This window comes from Xiphophorus maculatus, chromosome 17, assembly GCF_002775205.1.
Source record: "Xiphophorus maculatus strain JP 163 A chromosome 17, X_maculatus-5.0-male, whole genome shotgun sequence".
In the NCBI taxonomy this organism is placed as follows: Eukaryota; Metazoa; Chordata; class Actinopteri; order Cyprinodontiformes; family Poeciliidae; genus Xiphophorus; species Xiphophorus maculatus.
In genome coordinates this window covers 10,787,135-10,805,307 of record NC_036459.1, presented here as the reverse complement: position 1 = coordinate 10,805,307, position 18,173 = coordinate 10,787,135, and positions in this window count along the sequence as shown.

Below are 18,173 nucleotides of genomic sequence, written 5' to 3'. Positions count from 1 at the left end.
TCTGTCTTCCAGAGAGAGAGATTGGCGGAGTGCGTCTAGTTGTTGGCGGCTTCTTCTTCTTCTTCAGCTGTGGAGCTCTCTTGCTCTTCCTGTTCCACCTCCTAACTCAGGTTTCACAGCGTTGTCTTTGTAGTTTCCATTTTCAGACGACGTCTTGAACAGCGCCCCGTGAGATGTTGAAACCTTGGGATATTTCTAACCTGACCGTGCTTTAAACCTTTTCAAACCCTAAGCAATGACCTTCCCAGGTGAGCTCCATGATGCTATTTATTAGCATGTTCTCTAACAAAAACCTCTAGGTTGGTTGGACTTGGTTTTAATTTTGGGGTCTCAGAGTAGAATTGTGAATCTTCCAATTTTTGGTAAAAAAAAAAAACAAAACAAAAGTATGTATAGTTTTAGTTTCTCTTCTGAATTTGTCAACATTTGGGTGTGTCTGGGGTAGTTATTTGACAAAGTGTGCTACAATTGCAAAGAAGGGGAAGATACGTTGACAGGGTTTCACCATAAAACAGTGTTAATCAAATTTCTTTTCATCAATTTGCCTGTTTTTTTTTTTTTTATTCCATTTCTCTGATTTCTTTTTAAGCAGAGGGAATCAGCCTCTATAAACAGCCAGTTTTCCAATGCAGGTTTTGAGAAAGACATCAAAAGGAGCAAATCAAGAGAAACATGACAATTCACACACTTGCTTGTTTGAAAGATCAAGCGAGACGTGAGCCGACTCGGAATAGTTTTTCAAATAAAAAAAAAAAAAATACTAACAGTTCAGTCTGTGGAAAGACATAATAAAAATTAAAAAAAATTGAGCATACAAACTGCGGTGATGAGTAAGTGTTGTTACAAACCTCGGTGTGCTTTGGCAGAAGCAATGCGAAGAACAACAATCCAGCAGAGACACGAAAGCAGCATTGACTGACATCACTTTCACTTCAAGGGGGACAAAAAACAGAACTTGTTTTTTCTTAACTTGCGAGGCATAAAAAGAAAAGGAGACAAGGCATCAGTGAGAGTCATTAGCTATCGCTGCTGGGGGTGCAGACTCACACAAAAATGGTGAAAAAAGATTCAGCTGCTCTTGTTTTGAGAGTGGATATTTTGTTTTGTAGGTAAAAAATAAAAATCCAAACTTAGATCTGAGTTGTCTACCTTTCCAGATACAGAATCACATGAAACCCATCTGAGGCTAAAGGGGGAATAAACATATTTTGGCACACACAGGGTGTCGCACCTTTTAATGGTGTTTAGACCTACTAGTTGGACCAGAAACTCAGACGTTCATCCAACCAGTTGACGGTTATTGTTTTGCAACATATCCATACTTTTCAAGCAAGGAATTCCTCCCCAAAAAAATTGTAATGCACTGAGTAAAATCAAAGCCACTCTGAAATGGAGCATCCACAGGCTCTACAGAGCAACGCGCCACCACCTAACCCTAACCCACCGGTTCCCAGCGATTCTGATGCACCACAGGGATTAAATGTTCACAACAGAGACACTGCTTGCTAACAAAAGGCTGATAAAACTCAAGCGGCTTGACGATGAGGCATCTACACAAACACACTTATGTGCAATACATGTCACAGGCCTGCATCCAAAATCTCATTAGATTGATTCTTTTCAGTGGAGGAGTTAATTCGGGCATCAGCTGCGATTGCTTCTGCTCGGAAAACAAACCAAGGAGGTGAAGAGAAGAAAGATACCGAATGAGAAATGAACATATTTCGTTTTACTCCCGGAGGCACATTAGGAAATTCAATTTACACATGCAAATTAAATGTTTGTGTTCAACAGATTCAGCTTACGGTCTCGGTCCGGATGCGGTGTACATTGCGACAGCCGAGATTAGTGCACATGTCGTTCATGCAGATGAGATGTGAAATCTACAGAAAGTCAGACGGAACATCAGTCACTATTTCCTTGCATCACTGTTGCCGCTACAGAATATAATACAGGTAGTTGGTAATTGAATTTGGCTGACTGCTGGCCTACAGAGCTTTTAGTAGCTGCTGTTCAATGACATTTTACTCAAATTCGCTGGAAATGAACAGCTTCGCCGACTGAAATAATAGTTATTTTAAGAAACGTCCAGCAGCCGGTCTTCTTCACTTGCATTTGCTTGCCATTAAGAAATGTAGGACTGACCTCAATCAACAAGTTGCAAGACTTCCATTCTAACATTCTTTTGGTGCTATGATCCACTTTGCAAAGCAAATTATTTTCCTTGTCAGGGCTACGGGTTGGCAGAAAAAACCACGTGTTCATGCCCTGAATACGTAACAGCTGTTAATGCTAATTCGATATCTGGAAGCGTGGCCAACACCCGACAGCTGCCAAGCTACAACCATGGCAGACGACAATTCTGAAAGCAGGTTCTAGTTGCAAACAGGAAAAACTGCTTGACTTGGCCGTGGTTGGGTTAACTGCTTGTAGCCACAGACACCAGTCGATGCATTCCTTTACTTTCAACTACTTGAGGAGAATGCACAAATAGAGACAATACACATGACAACATGTTAGCTGCGTGTTTAAAGGACAATGAAACAAAAAGAAAACGATAATCGCTAAAGTCTGAGAATAGTTTACATGAGTAACAACCATATAGGATTTTAGAAAATTGTAATTTTTAAAATGTTTTTTTTTTTTTTTGGTGTGGTGCATCACATTAATGAAAGGGGAAAAAATGAAATAACAGGACAAGCAAAGATAAAGAAACAGAAAGTATTGTGTTCTGAAGACTGAGTATTACTTAATAATTTATTAAATTCACCGTGGTTACCACAAAGCCTATTCTGTAGGCTTTTTCTAAGGACATGAAAGGTATTTTATTTTGTCAGTCTTGACTCTAGGTTTCTTTGACGCCTTTGAGTTTACCACGCACCTGAGAACAAAACGTGTGATTGCAAAATTGATTTTATCCCCTTTTCATAAGACCCGAGACAAAATGAAGACGAATGTGGAGAAAACAAAATCTGCGTCCTTCCTTCATCGTCTCTTTTCAGTTGGCTTCGAGGTTCTCCACCTGAAACGCGCTTATCGCAGTCAACACAGCAGAGAAACCTGACATGTGCTTTTGTTTCAGCCCACATTTGCCCCCTCTTGCCCTCCCTTTCCAATCCGCCCCTCCTTTTGTTCACGCTTCCGCTGTCAGGGGCGATTCCAGCACAAACAAACGCGTATCCGCCAATTAGTGCTGTCAGGCCTTCGCCCCCTGCGAACCTCTCCCGTTTGCCACGAAATATACGGCTTTAAAAGACCTGATCAGGAAGCGTTGTCATGTGGAGCCAGAAGCAAAACACATCGGTGGAAGGGGGATTCAAGTTGTACGACCTAAAAGGTCTGGTTCCCAAATTCAGGATGTAAGTTGCCTGCTTGCCTGCAACAGTCTGCTCCAGTATATATCACTGCAGAGTGCTCGCCCCGAGCTCAAGTTAATGCACCGCTCTGCAGTCTGAGGCATGCTGCAGACTCCCGTTGCCATCAACTGCCTATAACCTCTTACATCCGCATATAATTCTGAAAAGTTCAACTTGATGTATTGGAGGGGGGAAATAAGAAAGTCAGCAAAGGTCCAACTTTTAGAGTTCCAAGGAAATTGCCACCGAATTCTCAGCAAATGATGTGTCCTCATGCAAAACAAAACCAAAGCCAACAGCAGTGAGCCTGCAGTTAGTTGCCAGCTAAATTATCGCAACTCAAGTTTGTTTCATCCGTCTAAAGGATATTCTCCTCTAAACTGTGGGGATTGTCAGCATAAATTAAAAAAAAAAATCAAATCAAATTCAGGCTGCATTTTTATGTTTTGTTTTGGTTTTTTTCCCTGACAAGGCTGAAACCTTCCGGGAAGTTTTAAAAATGGACATTTCCTGTGGTTCACTGAACGTTCCAAAATAATCAACTTGAGGTGACGTTTTCTCTCACATCCAGGACTGGAATACCATGAACATACAACTTTTCTAATCATATTTGCTAATGTGGTTCCAGAACCATAAAGCTGTTATAGATAGAGTTGTAGCCTTTACCTTTAATGTTTATGTACAATCCAATAAATAAATATTTAAAAAAAGACAGCCACACAAAACGTGTTTTTGTTCATATATATATATATATATATATATATATATATGTATATATATATATATATATATATATATATATATATATATATATAATTGTATCTTTCACAATACTGACAAGTTTAAGTAACATTATTCAATATGGTATGAGAGGATCTCCAAATCTCCAGACCATCTGCAGATTTAAAAACCAGTAAAGCAATATTTTAGCAATTCCAAATTGAATTGAAAGCTAGTGCAAGTAAGGCAGACCTGGAGGAAACATGCACGATGATTTCCATTTGTCGCTTTTAAACGAATCATTTAAAAAAGAAAAAGGAAAAAAAAACGTGCACACGTTTGCAAATTCTTTCTAAATTTGCACCACATTGTTGCATTAATTAACTGAGTAGCTTCAACTAAAAGAATCGATGCATTTCTAGCAATATGACGTCAAGCTACCTCCACTGTAAATGTGAGCTCAACCAGTCAGAAACGCGGTGAAGCAACCGCAGCATCGTTAGAGCCATAGCAAAGTATGAAACGGTGGCCAGCCGTTGCATCAGCGCCCAATGAATGCACAAGATTGTTGTTTCAAACTGCTGCTGTTTTCAAAGAAAAACTCCTAATGAGACCAGGGTCCTTTAACCCAGCTGAAAACAATATGCTTCAGCTGTCTGCAAAACAGTTCTCCGCTCCTTTTATAGTTGAGTCTTAAGGGCAGTTTGACTTTTCCCTGTTATTCAGAAACTGCTGTTTCCAAAAGCAAAAAAAATGTTCCAACCTGACGGACGAGGGGATTCATTTTCCAACCGTCATTTTCTACGTTCCCAGCAGACAGGTTTCGGCGTTGGGGCACAGCATCCTCCGCACTTGCGGATGCCGGAGGAAAAGAAGAATATTTTTGCAACAAACAAAACAAAAAGTAACAACGATAAAAATCAAAATCAGCAGTTGCACTCAGGGTTGGCTCTTGCATAATGGCACCCCTCCTTCTGTGTGCCCATAAACATTTTTGATTTTATTCCCACTAAATGCACACAAAATAATCTTTCTGCACATGTATGAGAGTAATAAAAAACGTATACAAGCTGCAGTAGCTATTTATTTCATCTGATGCATACCATCATCGCCACCCCCTTACCAATGCTGCCCTGGGCTATGCCCACACTCAACTTGTTTGGGAAAGTACAAAGGGAAAATGTACAAAATTACATTTCCATTCATGTCTATGCAATTCATTTTAAAATCAATCTGAATGTTGAGATACATTTCAATATGTAATAGATGGTTTAATGTTACTTTTGTGGACAAATGTGACGTACCACTCACTTTTAGCCCTTCCTCACAAGGAGGAAAGACAAGAAAATGTGCCAATTAGGTAAAAGAGATTGATTTTCAGGAGGTCCAAAAAATGCTTCAAGTCCGTGTGGTGAGAAAACGACACGTAAAAACAGTGAAAATGGTTTCGTGTGCTCTGCCAGCTACAGTGGAGTATCTGAGTGGGTGTCATCATGGAATCTTTAAAGTACAATGACATTTTAAAATGAAAACAAACAACAAAATCTGGTGGCCTAAAATCTGAAAGAAGGTCTTCGCAGAATCTCTCAGCAGAAGAGAGAGGAACTAGACTGTGCTTTGTGTTTTTGTTGTTTTGGGTTTTTTTCCGAGGATAAAGTAGGAGTAAGCAGAGTAATATTTGCATGGCCCAGTGGATTTTGGGGGGAAACCATTACTTCTGAGAGAAATGTATTTATTTATTAATTTATATTTTTAAAGAAAAATGCCCCTTGTTTAAATGCTGAATTTTTCTCATTATTTTTCAATTTGAGCAGAAGGATTTTAATATAACTCTCCCTGGATCTGCATGTGTGCAGCAGTAAAATAAGCTTCTTCGTTCTTTTTTTTTTTGGTCAGTTTTCATTTTCTGTGCCAATTTATTTCCACTTGTGTGTGCGTGTGCGTGCGTGTGCATGCGTGTGTGTGTGTGTGCTATCTATACATTGCATGTTCTCATCTGGGAAAAACATGAAGGCGCTTTGAAACTTGCATTCGCATTCAATCAGGAAACTTTGTAACCACGTTTCTGCACATTTTGTCAGGGCGCAACTTTTACGCATATCAGAAGTTCGAATTTCTCGGCCGCTTGCTTCGTAGCATCTAAATAAACAAACTTCCCTATCGCCGCCCGATAAATGTAGTTCAGCTGCTGCTTCAGACACTTCTTCATTGATAACTGAGGCACAGCGGGTAGGGGGAAAATTTTTTTTTCTTCTCAAGGCCATCTGTGGGTGAGTCATGACCGGAGTGCATTATAGACTGATATGTTATTATCAAACACTGGCCTCCTGGCTGCGGAGAAAAAGAAGAAGAAGAAGAGAGGGACAGACGGATGGATGCCAGGGTGGGAGAGTACAAACTAGGATGAAGGATGGTGTAGGAGGAGAGGGCCGAGGGAAAGATGAAAAGCCACAGAAGGGAGGGAGGAGAAGATGCTGTTCAGCTGAGAAGTATAAAGTTGTCACTGTGCAGATAGCTGGGCCAACAAGCAGACATGAAGGTGATGCTGAGTTGTTGTTCCCCCCCCCAATTCCTTTAAATTTAATAAATGACACAATAATTTGGACGTGCATCAACCAATTATCTGCATTTCATAATGCAGCTGACAAGCCATTAAATAAATTACGTCCACAAACTGAACTGCCCCGTCTTCTTTGAAAAATGACCAACCCCTGAAACTATTTATCTTTCTCGAGAAATCCTGAAACTGTACTCTTCGAGTCAAGTCATGACTGAACCCAACCACACTGTTTGCGGGGCATAAACCGGTACTGACAGCAGCTAACAGTTTTCTAAGTTAATTTGCTAATTAAAGCAAGTGAATCGTTTAAATCTGGTTGGATCTCATCACACCAAAGCAGCAGATTATCCCATCATTTAACTTTATGTCGCCTCCATGATGACCTTGCTTACCATTTCTATTTTATACACTCAACGATGCACCTCAGGTCTTGGACTTGCAGATATTGCTGTAGAACACCTAGTTCTGAATGAAAACGATGTTAGCTACCAATCCCTCGGTACGTCTAGGATTGAGAAACAAATTTGTGGATTGAGTGGCATAAATCTCTTGCTTGTTGGTACATCGACTATTAATCCATCCAGTTATCAAAGAGACAAATATTAACTGATGTGTTTTGCCTGTTAGCTCTAAGCCATGCCTGGCTAATGGTTCTGCTGCCCATTCTCAGTCTCCATTCGTCCTCTCTAACTCAGCAAGGTCAGCAATCTGCCTCCTAAGCAGTTGGCCCTTTAACTCTTGCTCCATAACAAGTCATGTATTAGAGTCCAGATATCATCTGAGGTTAATCTCATCTCAACTGAAAAAAAATCTACAAAAACGTCCCCAGATTCTATCACAAGCAGTCAAACATGACCATACATTTCATGGGGCCAAAAATTTTGACTTTGCGCAATAACTTCTGTTACCATGTCAGTTGGTAACCTAAACAAATGATGAATTTGCAGCTGTAGTCATTTCTAAAACTGTTCAAACGGGGACATGCAACTAGCAGCCTGTTTGAGTCTCACAGACCCTGGGAGGAAGGGTCTGCTGTAACGCTCCTTTGTGCACTGAGGATGCAGCAGTCCGACTTTCTCCAACTTGATGTTATTTTGGCTGCATTATCCTACAGTAGAGAAGAAAGTTGATGGCTACCTCAGAGTCCTGAGGTACCTCAGAGAGCCTGCGATGTGGCTGAGTTTGGCAGAGTCAGCAGAGAATGTCTAAAGATGGCGGCCTGGTGAGTCGATGGAGACGAAATCATTGTAGAGGGTGAAGAAGAACGGTACCAGTACAATTCCCTGCAGGTCGCCCATACCCCAAAGCAGAGAGATAGTCCAGTATACACCACATATATCTACCCCTTCATTCCAGTACACCTGGGGGCATTTTATAAGGGACACACATACCTTAGAGAAGGTCTAACAAAACCCAAATGAGGCCAAGTATATTTTACGTTTTTGAATGTCAATGCTGTTTCATTCCATTAAAAATACCGTCCTCGCCAGAACATGATCAGTTTATCTCAGCTCAATCTGACGGAAGTTCATCAAAGTATAATTGTCTTGTTTCCAGTGCTGAGGTGCACAAACCCCCGGATCTCGGCTAGCTCATTATCCGGGCAGCTCCAAATAAAACCTGAGGATGTTGCTCTGAATGGGGATGTTTTATTACCGAGAACCTGGCAGCAGACGAGCAATACATATATAATGATGCCGAGAGAAAAGAAATAAAAGGGGGGGGGGGGGGGGGGCGGTGCTGAATAATGGGGAGACTTGATTTAGCAGTTTCACCCTCTAACCTTTCCAGAAAAAGACTTTTTTACAATGGGCTGTTAATGCTTTCTCTCCTTCGCAAAGCCCACTGATCCACTTTTATGAAGACACATATTTTCTTTGTGCTGTTTTTTTTTTTAAATGCTCTGACTAAGCAATGTGTGCAAAATTTAAAGTAGCTTGACTACGTGAGGTAATACAGCCACAGTTCTATTTAATCTGTGCTTTCTTATTTGCTATCCAGGGTCAAACATTGTAATAAATCCTCATATTGCTGCAAGGCTAACTGTATACTCTCTTTCATTACTTTGGTTTTCATTCCACCCACATCTCTCTATTTTTACCCCGCCTCCCCCGAAAGACTCTAGAAAATTTCCAGGTTCCATTTTTAAGTGTACTTAGAGAGACAACATAAAGAATAGCTCTTACTTGTTTACTAAGATAATTATGCCTTTCTTCAAATGATTGCTGCCCAGTGTGGCAGACTCATCACCTGGTAACTTGGCTGTTTTAACTCATGAGCCCTCTTTTGATGCCACTGCACTCAATGGACCTTCACCCAACCTAATTACCTTATTTAGCATTCCCCTCTAAATCTTTGGGAAATAAGGGCGGCCCACGAGAAAATTGGCTTTGATACTTCTTATGGCTTTACAAAAAGTGGAAGATTATGCTCTACGTTTCATGATAGAATATTTGGACTCGGCAAAGGCGACCGAGCTTCATTTGAAATGAGTCGACGAGCGCTAATCTTGTGAAAATCTACTGCCTGCCGGCCTGTCAGCTGCAAGGCTGGAGCAAATCAACATGTTCGAATTTAAGAGGCCTTTAAAAGCTCATCTTTCAGCGGCGGGGACTTTTATGGGAATTCTTGGAAAAAGAAAAAAAAAAAGGCTTTTCCAAAAGTTGCATACTTCTGCTTAAATGTGACCTACAGTTCAACATCTTGCCGCATTTTACTTTAAAGTCGAGACAGAGGAACAAATTATTCAAATTCAGAATTCTACATTTCTAGACAACATTAAGACTTCTTTTGCTATTCTAGAACGGCCAAACGGGATAATCCCAGGGATATTATGGTATCTAAATTCCATGCTTTTCAAAATTCTAATTTGTGTAAAATCATATTTAATTATGAGGCAATTTCGGCCATGTGTTCAGAAGCATTTCATGCGAATTGGTTCCCTTTTTACAGAGAGTCCCAAGCAGTAAAAGCTTAAACTTTCCACAAAACCCATATTTCTGTAGAGATATTCATGGTGACATTTGTTTCTTAAACTAAGCAAATGCGTATTCGAAAGTTGCTTCAGGTCTTAATTCAAACTCTACATATTGCTTTAAGTAAAATGAAAATTGATTCTTTCATTGCGCCCACTCCCTCTGCAAGGAAACTATTGCTGGTGAGCTCTTCTTGTTTTATTTTGCTGCTGCTGCTGCTGCTGCTGCTGTTATTGTTTTTATCTTAGAAAGTACACCTGGCTCAGCGACTTTGTGTTTCCCTGTTTCTCCGTTCTGTAATCTCGAAGCCTCAGTCGGCCATGGCGCAGGGCCACACACACTGAGCCAGGTTTCGCAGGAGATCTCGTCTTATTTTAAAGGGAGCGTTCCTCTGCTAGAGATCTGGGACTGCAGGAAATTTAAAACCTTGAAGCTCGCCTTACCTTCATGGCAAGCTTCTCGCCGTTTGTCATTCCAGGATCATTTAATACTTATGCACCATTACTGGACAGAATTTAGATGTAATCTTAACCTGATAACATCGTTGGGTTGTATTTCACTGTTGTAAATTTAAATTGGTCAAAACTGGATCAATGAAATAGGAACTGAACTTGCAGGTCGGAAATGTCTTAAATTATTGGTTGTAAATCTGGACTAAAAAACTGAACTGAAAATATTTTTCTGCTTCTCACCATTTATTTGTGTCATATTTTTCAAATAAGAAGGCTTGTTTTCTTTAGCATTCCGAACTATTTTAAATGAATAATATAAGAGCCAAGCATTGTGGTAGATCAAGAAAAACCTGCATTTTTATCACACGGTGTTTAACTGACATCTTAAGATGACTAGTTATGGATTCCTTATGAATTAAAACAAGATCATTTACATGTAAAACGTTCACACATCTTAACAGACTTTCAGACAACACTGAAAACTTTGACAATTCTATTTATGTCAGTGAAGGAATTTGGCGAAGAGCAGAGGTGGTTATGATTAGACCTGCGGCCTATCGAGGATATTCAAAAGGGATTTGTTTTAAGAAAAGAGAGTTGATGCAAGATCAGATCTGAGTTGTATTTTTGCACTACGCACAGATAAATGTCAAAACAGGAAGAAGAAAACCCATCGTGTCAGACAGTCACACTCCACATGTTGATAATTTAATTAGCCTATTGCATAAACTCTAACTTCCCACACCTGATGGGGTTTTTTTTGTGGCTGAAAGGCTAAAAACCCAGAAGAAATTTGCAGACATTGTATAATAGTGAAGAAATAAAGGTTTAAGGAATCCTAATCAATATGCTCTGGGCAAGTGACAGCGATGACCTTTACGTCCATACAGTCCCATTTAGTTGAGCTTTTTTCAATCTGGGCTAAGGTTTATTTTGAATCTATCCTGCATAGACATCATGTCACAAGCTCACAAAAACACAAAAGAATGAACTTACTAGTATTAATATATACTTTGTCTATTCAGGTAGAGCAGATGCAGTGACTATGCATAACTATCTTCAATATTTGTCTTTAAGGAAAATAATAAAGGTGTACTTTGGCTTTTCTGATCCCTCCATTTCATAATGATCCTAGCAAAGGACCCCCAGCCTCGACAGAAAGACGGAGGAGTTTGTTTAGCGTTTGCTAATTACACAATCATGAACCTTCACTGACTCATTTGCCACATCTTAAACAGGGTAATAATGCGCGCACACACACACCTATGTGACATTTACCCCATAATAACCTGTTAAGGTAAAATGTATTTTAGAAGTCATTTTCACGCCAATCAGGCATCTCAATAGACAGGCAGTTCTGAGCTGTTATTACTGTTCTAATGATGCATGAAAGCGTTTAACTCGCTCACCTTGACATTGTGCGAGTAAACGTGGTTCTGAGAAATGGAAAAGGAGAGGAGGAGTTACGCGACGGCGGCGTGAGTGACAACGAAGGCGGAAAACGCTGGAAATGATGTCGATGAGGACCCCGGCGTCCTCTCTGAGTGACTCGCTCGCGAGAGCGCAGACGGCGTCCTGATCCCCATGTTTTCACAAGCTGCGGAGGACAAATTCACCGCCGCACATTTCGAGGACTGACAATGTGCTGCGTCTTAAGCAGCAAATAGTCAGTCTTCAGCAGTTTGTTTTGGAGATTATGCGTGCCGTTGATGTGATCCACAGCGATTGTGTTCGCCAACAGGCCCCTTCGAGTGACGCTGGCCTCTTGGAAAGCACGACAAATCCAGCCTCCGTTGCTGACACCTGTCAGTCCTTTGTTTCTAAATCCAAGTCACTCGCCACTTGGTTACCGTGCCTCACAGAACCAGGCAAATTGCTTTGTAGAACAGTGTAGTTGAGAAAGACAGTAGTAACGAGTTTACTTTTGATGGTGTGCGATTATAAAGTAAATATGTATTGCTTTTTTGTTACACTTACATGTTTGAGTTGATCAAAAATATCATCTTCCTATTTGACCTTTTCTTAGAAGGTCAGAGAAGAAAAGTCAGATTTTTTTTTCTAGTGGCCCTAATCGTCTTCCATACAATTTTAAGCTACTCTGGAAAATTTTTTAAATCCACACCGTGCATCTGTACTTAATAACTGGTTGGCCTTGGCCTCAACAACTGTTTGCGTTTTGGCTCTTTTTGTGCTTACATTTTGATAATTTTCTTGTTTTTTTTGCATCAGTTTACATCTTGCCATAGGCGATAAGTTAATTTATTTATTTATTTATGCGACTTTATTTATACACTATTTCTACTTTTTGTGCTTGTTGGAATTTGCTCCCTTTAATCAGCATTGTTCTCATTAGCTCTTATCAGCTTTATTATTTATGAGCATGCCACTTTGCTTCCATTCATAACTGTTTCCAATCACCTGATTCTCTTCTTTAAATTAGCCATAATAGAGGGATTTTGTGTTTTGTTTTTGTTTTTTTTTAACATGAACCATATGTAAGTTCAGACGAGGTCACTTCAGGAAATCAAGTTATCTTTGTCCGATCACATTAAAAACAGTATAAATCTGTATAATGAAAATACTCTTTAAATCCACTGTATAATATTAGTGACAGCGATAGCTTCATGGCCTTATTATGCCTTCAGATGTTGGTTTATTTTGCTTTGGTGTTCAACATACCCATGAAAGTGATTGTGCCCTAGATATTGGCGAAGCGTGTAATATTGCACAGCAAATCAGGCAGGGTGCATCACTGACGTCCCGCTTCAACATGTCGTGTTGTGCACCGTATGGACCCGTGTCAGGACGCATATCTGTTTTAAAGTACAAGTGGTTCTCAAGGACATGTCATGTACTCATGCAAAAATTAAAAGAATGAGGCAGTTTGATGGGAGGGGAACAACACAAAGTCTTGTGCTACGGCTAGGTGGGATTTTCTACAATAAATCAAAATCCATCACAAAATTACACAAACGTAGACTCGGGTGGTGTTTTTTTTTTTGTTGTTGTTGTTTTTTTTATTAACTTTTTTAAAGAAAACTGGACAATAAAAACAGAGCCGGATACTAAAGGATCGATTGCGCAGTTTTGCAAGATGCATATTCAAAAAGGGCAGAACAACTTTTCAGCAGGCAGTGTGCGTATTCTAGATGGTGACGTCGTACGAGACACAGAAATCGAGCTGATTTGGGGCTGCACTGTTGCTTTACATCAAAAGGTTTGAAAGTTAAACAACAGGCTTCCTTCTTTCTAAAACACAGTCAGTCCCACATGTTTCAACTTTCATGCAGATGTTTAATACAGAAAAATAAAATGCCTTGAATTTCTACAGGCTACACTTGGACACAAGGTGTTAGTCACTATAAATAAAAGTTAGAGGAGTGTATCTGTTTGTCATGACAACCGTTTTTTTATAGGATATGAGAGCTCATATAGGACAGCAGAGACATAATTTACTTTATGTTGTGACACTAGTGCTTTTTCTGTTTAGTTTTTGTTTCTTCTGAATTCTCCTTGGGATCAAACTTAAAATCTTTAGTTTTTCTATGGTCATCTATGCCTTATTTCCATCTCGGTATATAGATGTCTCTTCAGAAGCATTATGCCAAGCTTGAGTAATGTAAAAGATTTGGCCTGAGGACGGAACCACTTAGCGCTGCTTTGAGTGCACTCAGAGATCCATTTGGAGGAAACATACGTGGCAGCCTCGGCATTCACGTTCTTGTTTTCTACACTTCCAGGTCGACGGAAGACAATATTATTAAATCAAGAAAACATGGACGGCGTGCACACTCTGCGTCGGCAATGCAGTCTCAGCTCTGAAAAGAAGAAAACAGAAGGTTTTACCCAAATCAGAGCTTGGGAAAGTTGACAAACAGGAACGTCGGTAGTCCGCATTTCTAATTTCTGGGTGAAAACCTTTATCGCGGTCAAGTAGGGGTTCCACAGGGATGTGTACCAACCGACTAAAAATAACTACAGTATGTCGGTGGACAACACAATTGAGCAAAAATGTCATGGTAAATAAAAACTGACGGCATGGTTTCTTGACAGTCAACGTTCGGGATCAAGAAAGACGAAGCTGCTATATATATCTACTGCTCTGACTGTTCATGTTAGACAATTAACCTTTCCCTCACTTTTAAGGAGCAAGACCAATGCATTACATGAGTAGCATGTTTTCTTATCTTTCCCATTTTGACGAGTGGCTAATGGAATGAGCCTGTATTGAGTCATATTGATACTGCAGAGGAATTGGAAGTAATTCCTACTGGTGGAATAATCTCAAAATCTCTGATCAGCATAAAGGATGAAATCAAAATTACTTCATGTGTATGTATTTTTAAGAGAACATTTATCAGAAATTTGATTCTTTTTAGGCTTAGTGGACATCTTAACCATCACTAAAGGGTGCTGAGGCTAATTGTTGACTCCTGCCTTATTACTGACTCTTCCCTCAGTAAAGCTGTAGTCAGTGTAGGTGTTGACAGGCAGTGTGGAAATCAGATGTGGATTTATTCAATCGGAGAAAGCACGGCATGACTTCCCCTTCTTTGTGTCACATTGTTTTCTACAAGCCCACTTCTATTTTGGGGGGCACAAAAGAAAAATCAATTGACCACAATTTTTCCTCGGATTTGTCCGCTAAAAGGGGAGCGAATGCAATCGGAAGCCGTCCAGACCTGACAAACGGCGGCCTGATCCGGGTCAATTACAAACGGGGGTACTTTAAAGCTAACCGGCGGAGATAGGAGTCGAATCCCTCATTTGCAGAAACGGTGTGTGTTTAATGAACAATGGCGTTATCATAAGCTCCGTTGATCACAGAATTAAAATCCATTCTGCCGAGGCGACCGGTCGACTTCAAGAGAGTGCGCGGCATCGCTCACAATGGTGCAAACAGATTCATTATTTGAAGCATAATTCCTCTCCTCACCCCCCAAAAAAACTCCCCTCCCTTGCTGGCACAATTAATAAATCAGACTTTTCATCTGAACAGGTCGTGTTATTAAAAAGCCATCGCTGCCTCACTCAGTGATCTTGGGGAAAATGACTAAATTGGAATGGTAAAGTATTATTGCTCTCAACTGGTGGTTATATTCAAAGCTTAGGTTTGCAGAGAAGATGTGCGGCTCTCTACTGTCCAGTTGGAAGTTATTATCAAGTTGGCAAATGCCAGTGCAAAGACTTTAGCTTCTTTTTCTTTCATTGATTTCTTTGATGTCTACTAGTTCATCCCAGTCCTGTTTTCTCTCTTGTAAACAGCAGGTCTGTCACAGTGTTATTTTTTTCTTGCAAGAAATATAAGTTCAACAAATAGGAGGCCTTGTCAAAGCATGCTCTGAGCAATCACATTAAAAATGACCTAAAACAGGAAACAGACTATAATGTCAAGGTTGTGCGTGCTCTGGAGTCTGACCTCTAAAACTTGTTTTCCTGATTACTAAATATCTCCGTACTCTTCATCCACCAGTCATCAGCTTGTCTAATCACACCAGCTGAAGTCACACGCCTCTCGTTTTAGATTTTTCATCTCAGCCTTGATGGATATACTAAACACAAAGAACCTTTTTCATTAAGGCTTCTCGTGCAATCCGCCTCTGCTAACATCCAGATTGGGTTCAACTCTCCATCACACCGATTTCTCTGAAGATGAATCTCTGATTGAACAGGCCTCTTCAGACAGCTGGTGTCCCCTCGTGTGTGTGTGTGTGTGTGTGTGTGGGTGTGCGCGCGCGTTGCCCTGTTCACAGCATTGTAATAAAAGTAAAAAAAGAAAAAACGGCCTTCTAGAAGATGAAACTGAAGGAATGCAGATCGTGTGGCCAAACTGAAAATAAGTCCTTTATGTGAAATTAGCTGCGGCTGCTCCTCTCAGCCACACTCTGCACTGCTGAGACGAAAGCTACAGAAAAGGTAGCCCGTAATTAAATGCCAAACATCTTAGACGTTTGTGCAGTGACACTTAACAGAGGCTGATAGATAAAATCCCCCAGTGAGGCAGCTAGATGAAATAGATTATTTTATGTTGTCCTCCCCTTCTTTAGAGTTTTTTGTTTGTTTGTTGTTGTTTTTTTTTTAATCACAGCTCCGGAATCTCTGCACTGGCATAATAAATCTGCGGCACGAGGTATTCTGTCGGTGCCAGTGCGGTGAGACGTCACGGTAGCGTCGAAACAGTTGTAAAGATGAGGGCATTTACATCTCATCTTTGGTAGGAATATGGTTGTTTCATAATAGAAAGTGAAATGTGTCCCTATGGTTACTGACTTGCTAAAGTATCGATTTAAACGCCTATTCAATTTGTTCTGGGTAGATTTAGTGTGTATGCTCCAATCACTTGGCCCCCTTAAACATTTCTTTGATTTTTATTTTGCCATCACATTTTTCATATAATCATGCATGTTTTAATATCAGATTAAGATAACTTAATCTATGTGAGCCTTTTATGTCCTTATGGAGAAATTGTGTTTTAATTAAACCCATGGAAGGTTTTTAAGCATCAGTACCCTGAACCCATGGGGTCTGTTCGATTTATCTTCAGACTTTGTCTGACCCAGTCCTAAATTTTATTTATTTTTAAAGCTTTTCGCAATGGTGTGCTTTGGATAATTGCCTTGCTTGCAAGGATAACTGGACTTTGTGACCCAGTCACAGGCCTTACTCAGAATCTAAATCTGACTTTTTGTAGACTAACATCATTTCTCATTGTTTCCGTCAAACTGCCTGTTTGATTAATGCTGTCCTTGATTCACGTTCAGTTTAGGTTGACAACAATGTCTTGGTTGGTTTGCAGCTGTTCCATACTCTTTCCATCTTTTAGACCTTGAGGCATACTTTATACTTTATACATCGGAGTTTCTGTGTGTATAGTGATTTGGGTCAGGGGTAATAGCCAATTTTGCAAGCTACTGTACATCTAAAATAAGGGTTGTTTTTGAAGCTGTAACCTTTTAGATCTTTTTTGTTTAAATTGATTCTGACTTTAACGTAGAATTCCTTGGTAAACATGGTTGTGTTTTGATGTTTCATCAGAAAAAAAGCTCGTCATGCAACAGTTTCATGGAAATAATTTGATCAAATTCTTCAATTATATGTACGTGCAGGCATCTAATTAAATACCTGACCACCCTTTAGTTCTGGTATTTATCTAGTTCCCTGTGCAGACATAAATGAATTTGGAAGAAATTACCAGAAGCCCTTAAAACTGCCTTGGCAAAAATCAAGTGAAACTTTTCTGTTTGTTGCTGCCTCATCACAGGAAGAGAATTAACTAAATTTTTGTCTCATTAATTGTCTCAGGACAGTGAATTTTTTTTTTTTGTTTCAACAGCTCGAGTACCAAGCAGCCTGGATTCGTAGTTCAGCAAAAGACACGGTACAGCTTGTTTTGCGTTTCTGTAAAGGAAACTGGATTAGTATCAATTAGTCAGATTCCTTTGTTTCTTTACAGTGCTGAAAGCCGACAGATGCAGGAAGAAAAGCCTTTCTTCTCAAGCATTGTCCAGGGAATTTGAGATTTGTTTAGTAGTCACAAAAAAAGGTGCTTATGGTCTACATCCCAGTTTATAAATCTCCTGCTTACAAAAGGTAAAATGAGACACCTTTTTTTTGGACCTTTCTAAAGAACTAATTCTAAAATAAATCATGAAAATTTACAAGAGACGTGTTCTTTGTCATGTTTAAATGCATCATATCCTATCTAATTTGAATGACTGAGTTTTTAAAATGTTGGTTGATTTGTGTTTGGTCATCAAGTCCTGCTGCCATTTTCTAAGACGTTTCTCTGATCACAACGCTGATTTATTCTTCAAGGCTGCAGATCCTAGAACACCTGACTGTATACATCCTATTTTCAGGTGTAAAAATGTTTAAAATAGGGCAATGTGTGTGTGTGTGTGTGTGTGTGTGTGTGTGTGTGTGTGTGGGTGTGTGTGTGTGTGTGTGTGTGTGTGTGTGTGGGGGGGGGGGGGGGTGTGCGTGTGTGTGTGTGTGTGTAGGTGTGTGTGTGTGTGCGCGGGCGTGTGTGTGTGTGTGCATATTTGTGTGAAGAGCGTGCGTTCCCACTTGTGCCTTTTGTCAATCTCTGATCAAAACAGCATGCTCTTAT